This window comes from Vicugna pacos, chromosome 6 (genome assembly GCF_048564905.1).
Source record: "Vicugna pacos chromosome 6, VicPac4, whole genome shotgun sequence".
Lineage (NCBI taxonomy): Eukaryota > Metazoa > Chordata > Mammalia > Artiodactyla > Camelidae > Vicugna > Vicugna pacos.
In genome coordinates, this window is record NC_132992.1 from 45728863 (window position 1) to 45740392 (window position 11530).

At 42.3% G+C, this 11530-nt stretch overlaps 1 long non-coding RNA gene across 2 annotated transcripts in view; it reads right to left on the reverse strand.

Annotated features, from left to right (window-relative positions):
• Nucleotides 1-11239, reverse strand: part of LOC140696899 (uncharacterized) — a 94605-nt gene extending 83366 nt beyond the window's left edge. The window contains exons 1-3 of one of the 2 annotated variants that reach the window (XR_012073545.1): nt 11191-11239; nt 9929-9995; nt 8333-8405 (exon numbers count right to left, since the gene is read on the reverse strand). This is a non-coding gene — a long non-coding RNA (uncharacterized lncRNA). Of the gene's footprint in view, nt 1-8332; nt 8406-9928; nt 9996-11091; nt 11169-11190 lie in introns of those variants that run through there. The other variant, XR_012073546.1, reaches the window with a different exon arrangement.
• Nucleotides 11240-11530: the final 291 nt, after the last annotated feature.

Here is an 11530-nt window from a genome sequence, read left to right on the forward strand (position 1 = left end):
CTAGAACAAATCATAATAAAATATATATGGAATCACAAAAGACCCAGAATTGCCAAAGCATTACTGAAGAAAAAGAACAAAGATGGAGGAATAACCCTCCTGGACTTCAGACAATACTACAGAGCTACAGTAATCAAAATAGCATGGTATTGGTACAAAAAACAAACATATGGATCAATGGAACTGAATAGAGCACCCAGAAATGAACCTACAAACTTTTAGTCAAGTAATACTTGTCAAAGGCGGTGAGAACATACAATGGAATCAAGACAGCCTCTTCAGCAAATGGTGCTGGGAAAACTGGACAGCAGTATGTAAATCAATAAAGTTAGAATACTCCCTCACACCATACACAAAAATAAACTCAAAATGGATTAAAGACATAAACATAAGACAAGACGCAATAAACCTCCTAGAAGAAAACATAGGGAAAACATTATCTCATATACATCTCAGCAATGTTCTCCTAGCAACAGCAGTCTACCCAAACAATAGAAATGAAAGCAAAAATAAACAAATGGGACCCAATTAAACTTATAAGCTTTTGCACAGCAAAGGAAACCGTAGGTAAAACAAAACCATAACCTACAGAATGGGGGAAAATTTTTGCAAATGATGAAACTGACAAGGACTTGACTTCCAGAATATATAAACAGCTCATACAACTTAACAAGAAAAAAACAAAGAACCCAATCCAAAAATGGACAGAAGACCTAAACAAGCAATTCTCTAATGAAGATACACGAATGACTGACAGGCAGGCACATGAAAAAATGCTCAATATCACTAATTATCAGAGAAATGCAAATCAAAACTACAACGAGGTATCACGTCACACCAGTCAGAATGGCCATTATTCAAAAGTCCACAAATAATAAATGCTGGAGAGGGGGTGGAGAAAGGGGAACCCTTTTATACTGTTGGTGGAAATGTAGTTTGGTAAAGCCATTATGGAAAACAGTATGGAGATTCCTCAAAAGACTAAAAATAGACTTAACATATGACCCAGCAATCCCACTCCTGGGCATACATCCAGAAGGAACTCTAATTCAAAAAGACACCTGCACCCCAATGTTCACAGAAACACTACTTACAATAGTCAAGACATGGAAACAACCTAAATGTCTATCGACAGATGAACAGATAAAGTTGTGGTATATTTATACAATGGAATACTACTCAGCCATAAAGATGATAAAATAATGCCATTTGCAGCAACACGGATGGCCCTAGAGAATGTCATTCTAAGTGAAGTAAGCCAGTAAGAGAAAGAAAAATACTATATATCACTTATGTGTGGAATCTAAAAAAAAGAAGACAAATGAACATATATAAAACAGAAACAGACTCACAGACACAGAATACAAACTGGTGGTTGCCAGGGGAGAAGAGGGTGGGAAGGGATAAAATGGGAGTTCGAGATTTGCAGATAGTGACATGTATATATAAAATAGATAAACAAGTTTATACTGTATAGCACAGGGAAATATATTCAACACCTTGTAGTAGCTCATGGTTAAAAAGAATATGAAAATGAATATATACATATTTATGTATGACTGCAATACTGTGCTGTACATCAGAAATTGACACAACATTGTAAACTGAGTATAACTCAATTAAAAAAAAATGGGCTGCAGACTTAAACAGACTTTTTTCCAAACAAGCACATGAAAAGATAAACAAAATCACTAATTATTAGCCAACAAGCACATGAAAAGATAAACAAAATCACTAATTATTAGAGATGTACAAGTCAAAACTTCAATAAGGTATCACCTCACATCAGTCAGAATGTCCAACATCTAAAAGTCTACAAATAATAAATGCTAGAGAGGGTGTGGAGAAAAGGGAACCCTTCTACACTGTTGATGGGAAAGTAAACTGGCGTAACCACTACTGAGAATAGTATGGAGGTTCCATAAAAAACTAAAAATAGAGTTACCATATGATCCAACAATCCCACTCCTAGGTATATACCCAGAAAAGATGAGAACTCTAATTTGAAAGATACATGTGCCCCAGTGTTCATAGCAGCACTATTTACAACAGCCAAGACATGGAAGCAACCTAAGTATCCATCAACAGATGACTGGATAGAGAGAATGTGATACACACACACACACAGATATATATACACACACAATGATATGTATACAACAAATCAATACTCAGCTGTAAATAAGAAAGTATCATTGCCATTTGCAGCAACATGGATGGGCCTTGAGATTATCATACTAAGTGAAGTCAGACAAAAACAAATATTATATAATATCACTTATATGTCGAGTCTAAAAAGTAATACAAATGAATCTATATAAAAAACAGAAACACACTCACAGACATAGAAAACAAAGTCACAATTACCAAAGAGGAAACTGGGGAATGGATAAATTAAGAGTGTGGGATTAACAGATACATACCACTATAAATAAAACAGATAAACAAGAAGGATTTACTGTATAGCACAGTATCTTGTAATAACCTATAATGGAAAAGAATCTGAAAAAAAAGTATATATACAAATACCTATAGCTGAATCACTTTGCTGTACACCTGTAACTAACATAGTAAGTCAACTATACCTCAATAAAAATTTAGAAAAAAAATAGTATATGTCTATGTGGCATAGGGAAATGAAAGAAGCAAGTGGTATGGACTTTAAGTTACTGTGAGCTATATCATTTTCCTTCAGAAGAATCACTTAATCCATTTGTGCCTAAGTTCCTTTATCTATAAAATGCACATAGTAAGATGAATGATCTAAGATGAAAATAATTTTGTTTTTGAGTCAATGAATGTTGGCTGAGGTTTTCTGTAATTAAAAAAATTGCTGAGATTTAAAATCTTAGGAAATTTTAGTGAAGTTATATACTTGGTGTATGTGTTCAAAATAGCTTTTTAAAAAGTGTTTCCAGATTTCAGCATTTTCAAAGTTAGCAAGGTTGGGAGGAGTTACAAAAATGAAGTCAGAATTTCCTATAGGCCATCAAGGGTCAATTTTCAAAGTTTCAATTTCTCATTATTATGGAAAGTCAACACAGAGTCCACTCTGGGGCTGTTACTTTCAATTTTTATATTGTAATGATTCAATTCTGTGTATTAACATATTTAAAGGTTTTATAAACTCATTATACCTCATCCTTAAAGAAAAAAAAGGTCTGTAGCTGTCACTAAAAGACCTAAGAAAAAGTAGCCACTTGAACCTAGATTTTGATATCTAAATGCAATGAAAGTGAAAAAAAAAATTGGAGCCAGTATTTCTTGGAGAAATGGTGGAGTCAGATCTGGAGTAGAAAATGCACAAGGTGATCTTGGAGTACTTTATCTACAAGGAATCTAGCAAACTATAAAAACTGTCATGATTGTGAGATAGGCTGGGACCTAGAACCTTCCAAAGGAGTCCTTGCACCTGGACAAACTGGACAAACCTCCAGCATCAGAATACAGAGAAGCTTTATCTACAAAGAACTAAAAATAACTGCACAAATGCGCAGCTGGGGCAATTATGAACAAAAAGATACAAAAACGCTGCAAACAAATTACCACTTCCTAGGTACCTGGAGCAAAAGCAGGCTTCTGTACACGATCCCTGCACACCGTACCACCAAGGGGTGGGCAGACCATGTAAGCTATGCCTCCTACCCAACCCACTGATCCTCTTTGTTGTTACCCCATTTAAAGAACTAGCTCACCATCACCACACCCCAACCCTGCCCTGGGAAGTGAGCAAGAGCACTGTTTTCTTGTTTTCGCTCTCTCATGCTGCAGCACGAGCCCCAGTGAAGTCTTGCTTGAATTCCTCGCTGGCCTCTTATCAATTTCTATTTATTAAAGAGTCCAAGGACCTAGGTTGGTAATGTATTTTAGTGACATTAAGGGATACCCACAGGGCTTTTGTTTATCTTGCCTCTCCCAGGGAGGACATAGACTCCTGGGGGGCGGAGGGATCGCCAATGCAGCTTCCCAGGGGCTGACAATGGCCACCTGCACCTTTTGCTGCAGTATCACTGCATTTCATAATTCTGCCTTCAGTGCCCCTGAGGGCCTGAGTACCCTCATTCAGACGACTCTTTCCCCTTCCACTTTGTCCTTTTCCCGCTCCTGATCTCTCTCTACTTCTCCTTTTTTTCTGTCCTCCCCTACTTCTGTCATATCTTTCCAACCAAGTGGATGTCGGGCAGCTACAGCCTAACTCTTCTCAGCTCGTGAGAATTGCTCCCTCTGGAATGGCCCACCCTCATGGGTGACAAAGGTGGGGGAGGCTCGCCTAACACTGTGCAGATCTTGGTCCACCAGGCTCTCCCAAACAGCTCTCCAAGGGTGATAGAAGTTCAACACTCATATTGTGTAGTGGCTGGAAGTCTGATCATTACAAATTCTCAACTTTTTTTCCTGCCACCAAGAGAAGTCCCATCGGGAACAGGGTGAAGCGACAGGCTTTTCTGTATGAAATGGCTGGTTCCTGGCCCTTTCTGGAAACAAACTGGAAGTACTTGAGTAGACACCCAAAGAGGGGCAGATTGAAATTGCATATACTTGTGGGTTTGGGTCCCACCTAGGGGTTAGAGTCCTACAGAACAGCGTATAAAACGGCTGGTTCCGGGGACTGATCACTGGGCAGCCAGTGGACAGGGTGCCCTCCTCCACTGGCCCTTTCTGGAAGCTCACAAGCTGGAAGTGCCCAAAAAGACTGTCGCAGAGTGACAGGGTTAAACGGCAATCTCTCTCTCCATCTCTTCCTCTTCTCATACCTACACTGCTGTCCCCTTTCATCCTGGAGAGTCCCCGCTGGGTCACCCCCTTCACGACCCATAATATCTTTCTGTTTTATGTCACCGACTCTGAGGAAGGGAATTCTGTGATCTCCTTTGCCGTTTCCCGCTTCAGTTTTGTTACTCTGGGTCTCAAGGGTTCCATTTGGCCCCTGGGATCTCTAGTGGTCAACCCCAGTACACATCAGCATGGGAAGCACTCAGGGAATCCTTGAAGATTCTCCTCTCGGGTGCATTCTTAGTAACTGGGGACAATTTAAGTTCAATGGTTTAAAAAGGAACAAGCTGATTTTCTTTTGCAACACAGCCTGGCCCCAATATGCCTTGGGTGACAGGGAGTAATGGCCACAGAACGGCTCCCTTAACTTTAACACCATTATACAATTGGGCCTATTTGTAAGCAGTCCCCTAAATGGGAAGATGTCCCTTATGTGCAGGCCTTTATGAAGACCCTGGTCTGAGGGACTCCTGCCATATGTATAGCCTTTATTTCCATTCTGCCAAAAGATCTGGAACCAAAACTTCTCATAGACCTCCTCCCCCAACTGCCGACTACACCGAGTCTCCTTCTCAGGTCTGTTTCCTCCCCTTTAACACTGCCTTCAGCCCCCAGGCCCCCACCTTACTCTGACAGATCAGAAGCCCCCAGATTGGAGCCCCTGGTGCTATCCCCAGTGGGGGTCTGATCAGGTTCAAAATGAGCCCCCACTTTGGCTCTAGAGGCTTTCACCTCTCTGGGAGGTAGCTAACGAGAATGGAGAATTACTAGAGTGCATGTGCCCTTCTCGATGGGGAACCGAGAATCTACAAGGAGAGGTTTGGCAGGTTCTCAGAGAACGCTGACAAGTCTAGGAGGGATACGTTTATCAGGCTGGGGTTAATTTTCTTCCTGATTCGGCAGGACATCGCAGTCATTCTGGCCCACTGTTGCACCGCAGATGAGAAGAACGTATACCGAGGAAGGCTAGAGAACACACAGATAGCCTACTAGCCATCAATCCGCACTACCAGATTCATCAGACAGGTGGTGAGCCAATCCCAGATCATGATCCACACTGGGACTACGAAGACCACGTGGGCCAGGATACAATGAGACATCATATTACTTGTTTATCCGAAGGAATGAAAAGGTGTATGGTGAAGCCTGTAAATTATGGTACGATCCGAGAGGTTACACAGGAAAGAGATGAAAATCAGGCGGTCTTCCTGAGCCAGGTGACAGAGCATTCAGGCAGTACACCAACACAGACCCTGACTCCGCAGAAGGAAGGCTGCTATTGGCCATGCATTTTACCACCCAGTCTGCTCCTAATGTCAGGAGAAAATTCCAAAAACTTGAGGCTGGGGCTCAAACCCCATTGTCAGCCTTGGTAGGAGAGACCTTCAAGGTCTGTAATAACTGAGGTTTAACAGAGGAAGCCAACGAGGATAGGAAATAGTAAAGAAGATGAAGCTTTTGGCTGCTCTGATTGATTCACTCACCACCTTGAGAGGACCCTAGGGAGCTAAGAAGACCGGACAAACAGCAGAGAAGTTGCTGGGCTGAAGCCAGTGTGCCTTTTGTTGGAAGGAGGGGCACTGGGAAGGGGAACGTGCTGAGCACCCTCCTGTGGGATGCCCAAAGGACAACCCCAGATGGTCCCAGTTCCTCTGAGGCTCTCAGATGAGAGATTCCTGCACACTGACTGATGGCCCAGTGCCCGTCTGGCTCCAGATCCTGCTCAGTCCATCCTCACCACTCCAGGGGAGCCTTGAGTCATACTTCACATAACAGTAAGAAGAACTGAATTTCTTGTTGACACTGGAGCTGCTTACTTCATTCTGACTTGGCTGGCTGGCCCCCTCTCCAAGAGTACATGACTGTATTGTGATGAGAGTTGATGGACAGCTAAAAGTAAGGTGATTTACATCTCCCCTTACCTGTGGAGTTGGGTCTATTACATTACTCATTCCTTTTTTGTATATGTCAGAATGCCCTGTGTTCCCCTTCTCAGAAGGAAGAGACCTACTAAAATAAATTGGGGGCCAGTATTTTCTGAAAACAAGGTGAGGTTCAAGAAGGTGAGAAAACAGAGCAGGGAATACATCTATTGTTGACTTCAGACAGCCCACCTGCTGATCTCCAAGGCATTTCCCAAGAAATCAGAGAACAGGTAGACCCAGAGGTTTTGGATATTTCAGTGCCAGGAAGGGTAAAATGTGTTCCCTGAATAGAAATAAGATTAAAGCCTGGGGGAAAACACCCCCGGAAGAAACAATCTAGTTTAAAGCCTCACGTCCTAAAAGAGATCCAACTGCTGCTCACCAAATTCCTAATATTGACTCCTTTAGTCCTGCCAATCCCCTTGCAACCCCAATTCTCCCCATTCAGAAGCCCAACATAAATGAGGCAGTTAGCTCTACTCACCCAATGGTACGAGACCCATACACCTCCTCACCCAGGTGCCAGGGAGTGCTAAGTATTTCTCTGTATTGGATCTCAAGGATGCTTTTTTCTGTATCCCTCTACATCTGGACTCTCAGTATCTTTTTGCCTTTGAATGGAGGGGCCCTGACACCCTGGAGGCCACCCTGTACACTTGGACAGTCCTTCCCCAAGATTTGAGACAGCCCCCATCTTTTTGGAAATACTTTAGCAAAGGAGCTGAGGGAAAACAGAACTGCTACAATATGTGGATGATTTACTGATCAGTAGTGAGACAGAGAGAGATTCAGATCAGAATGCTGTTAAGGTTCTAAATTTTCTGGCAGAAAGGAGATATAAAGTCTCACCAACCAAGGCTCAGACCTCACAGCAAGGGGTTCAGTATTTAGGATTTGTTTTGACCCCAGGGGTGCAAACTCTGGCCATAGATCTAAAGACAGCAATTAGTGCGTTAACATCTCCAATCACAAAGAGACAACTCCGACGCCTTCTTGGGATGGCTGGGTTCTGCTGTATCTGGATTCCCGATTATGGCCTTATAGCCAAAGCCCTATATGAGGCTTTGAAGGGGGAAGAAAGGAAACCCTTCAGTGGAATAGGGACTACCAGGGGGCCTTTGAGGCTCTAAAGTCTGAATCGAGCAGAGCACCAGCATTGGTGCTTCCAAACTTAGACAAACCCTTTACCCTATATATTCATGAGAGGTCAGAAATAGCGCTAAGTGTCCTTACCCACAAGCTGGAGCCAGATCGAAGACCGATGGCTTACTTTTCAAAACACCTGGACTCAGTAGACCCGGGATGGCCAAGCTGCATGTGGGCGGCAGCAGCCACAGCCCTTTGGTTAATAAGGCTTCCAAGCTCACTCTTGGACAACACTTAGATGTATTAACCCCTCATCAGGTACAATTCATGCTGGAAGTCGAAAGACATCATTGGTTGAGTAGGGGAAGGTTAACTAAATATCAGGCTCTCCTAACTGACACCACTGATATTACCTTAAAGGTGTGCTAAACTTTGAACCCAGCAACTCTGCTTCCAACTGCTGAGAGTGGAGACTTACTGCATCAGTGTACAGAAACTAAATAACAGACTTACTGCATCAGTGTACAGAAACTAAATAACAAACTCACTTTAGTAGGTCTGATCTTCTGAATGAAACTCCTGACAGCCCAGAGGTCAAATCGCTTACTGATGGGAGCTGTTCTGTAGAAATGGGAACCTGAAAGGTGGAGTATGAGACAGTCAGTCTAGATGAAGTCACAGAAGCCAAGGCCCTGCAACCCCAGACTTTGGCCCAGAAGGCCAACTAATTGCATTAATGACAGCTCTGTAATTAGGGAAGAATAAGAAATTAAACATTTATACTGACTAAGTACGGGTTTCATATGCTGCATGCTGCCATTTGAAAAGAAGGAGGAATGTTAACTGCTGGAAATTCTCCCATAAAACAAAGATTTGATCCTGGCTCCTTTAAAGGCAGTGCAGCTCCTGACCCAGGTGGCAGTAATCCACCACAGGGGCCATCAGAGGGCTAGATCTTTTGTGAGCCATGGGAACAGCAAAGCTCATCGAGCTGCAAAACAGGCAGCTTGATTGCAAGAACCTGAGCAGGTTATGGCTCTAGTGATTGACCCTCCTGGGCTCCCTGGCCTCCCCAGTATTCCCCACAGGAACAAGAAACTGCTGAAAAACAGGGCTATGAGAAAAGGAGCACTGGTTGGTATATGAAGGATCACACAGCACTTATCCCTGAGGTTTGCCAGTAGAAGTGCACTAAGAGCTTACATAATGCCACCCATAAGGGGAGGAATATACTATGAGACCTAATACAAAAGAACTTTTTACAGCAGGGTCTTAAAATAATAGTAAAATAAGTAACACTTGCCTGTAATTTGTGTGCCCCTAATAACGCACAGGCCCAACCTATTCCCCATTCATTATTCAAGCCATTTCAGCACTGAGGGGAATACCCAGAGGAAGACTGCAGATTTCACCCCTACAATTGAGATGTAAATATCTTCTTGTGTTTGTTGAGATAGGCTGAAGCCTTCCCCACTTGAACTGAAAAGGTTACTAAAGTCTGAAAGTCCCTCTTAAAAGAAATAATTTCCCAGTTCAGACTTCCATAATTTCTCCAGAGTGATAACAGGTCCTCTTTTACAGCCAGAATTATGCTGGCGATCTCAATGGCCCTAGAGATAGATTATAAGCTACACACCTCTTGGCACGTCCGATCTTCAGGAAAGGTAGATAAAATGAACCATAGCCTACAGAAAACATTAGCAAAGTATTGCCAAGAGACTCATGAACCTTGGACCAACCTGCTTCCTACTGTACTCCTCAGGGTCCATGTAAGCCCCAGGACTAGTCTGAGGCTCAGCTCATTTGAAATGGCCTGTGGGAGACCTTTCCTTACTACTGACATTTTACTAGATGAGGAATGAGTCAAACCCTTCGGTATATTATTAATCTAGGACAGATTCAGAAGGCAGGCTTGGATATGCCAACAAGGCACTGCCCGCTCCTGCTGAAAATACAGAAGGCACAATCCCATCACAAATCAACCCTGGAGACAAGTGCTTCTTAAAAACTTGGAAGGAGGACTCTGTAGAAGATCAACTATTGCCAAAATGTAAGGGATGCTATAGAGTAATCCTAGCTGCCCCCACTGCTGTCAAACTGCAAGGGATATCTAGTGTTACATGTATCCAGAGTAAAGCTCTTACCTCCAAAACCACACAGGCCACAACAGGGGAACGATACAGCTGTGAGCCAGTGGAAGCTCTGAGACACCTATTCAAAAGATAAGCACATAAGTAAAAAGTGATGTGATGGATTGGATTCCTATTTACCATTTTTGTTAGTGTATTTTTGCTTGCATTTTGCCGGTTTGCTCAGCTGCTCCTGCCAGGCAAGCGGCTCCTTTGTCCGTGCTGGATCTAAGGAAAATACTCCACCACAAGAATGCCCCTCCTCTTGATTCCATCTTCCTTACCTAGTCCCTGTAACCAGGGAACAACTGCATGAAAACTCACTTATCAGTAATTCAGAATTATCTTAAGAGGAATATTTAATGGAACGCTGGCTATGCTATCAGCACCCTCAGTTGGGTATTACCCACTTGGCAGTCGCCCTGTATCTCTCAGTTCCAGTCATGATTAATGATCTAAATGGAGGACAGCTGCCATTCCCTCAACCTCTACATGTTCCTTCTGAAGGGCTTTTCCAATGCTTTTACCTGACTCCTCCATACAACTCGCCAGAGGCATGGCGCACGTTAAATTAAACTGCACAAAAGGCATTTGTTTCACATGCCCCAAGAATATAACTACACCAGAAAACCTGCCTCTGGTAAACTCTTCAACCACCTGCACACCTGCCTGTCTTGTTTCCCAACACTAACCTATGCCTCTGGCCCAACTCACGGATCCACCCTCTGTTGTTACCTCATTTAAGGAACTAGCTTGCTCCCCTCTCCAAAAGCAAGGGCACCTGTTTCTTGTTTTTGCTCACTCCTGCTGTGGCAGGAGCCAGGGAGGATTTTAGCCTCGCCTAAAATCCTCCCTGGCCTCTTATCAATTTCCATCGATTAATGAGTTCAAGCACCCGGATAGGTAACAACTGTGTCAAAAGGACTCAAGAGCCAACATGAAGGGGATTCCATTGCCCTGATATGGAACAACTTGACCGACAATAGTAACTGCTCTTGAGTGAAAATAACAAATATTTAAAATCCTAATGCATATCAAATATATTGAAGTCATAATAATACTTTAAAAATACTAATTTTCCAGTGTTGCAGAATATTAGTAAATCAATTCATTATTTTGAAACTTGGAAATCAAGGTGAAAAAATTAAGCAAGAAAGATAGATGAGGGGGAGACTTACATATAAGTTATGATATAAGGAGAGGTTATGATTAGAATATCAACATTTTGTAAATCCTAATCAACTTATTGCATCTAAGTATTGATCATCAATTATCACCATAAAGCAGCTCACTCCACCAGCTCCCCCAATCATACTGGAGTTTGATCTAAATTGAATATATATTTCATGGGAAATCTAGAAGGTAGAGAAAGATGTTTACACTATGAGCACACAATGAGCAAAATCCAGATGGAGGAAGATTCTATAGGACAAATGACCTGGTTTTCTCAAAAGTAAATGAAAAAAAAAAAAGATTAAATAAATATGAGGCATGTCAACCAATCACAAGATGTGGGCTTTATCTGGATTCTGATTTAAACAAACTATCAAAAAGAAATGACATCTATGAGACAATGGAAAACCTGACTCACTTATTTAAAGATAGTAAGAATCAAGT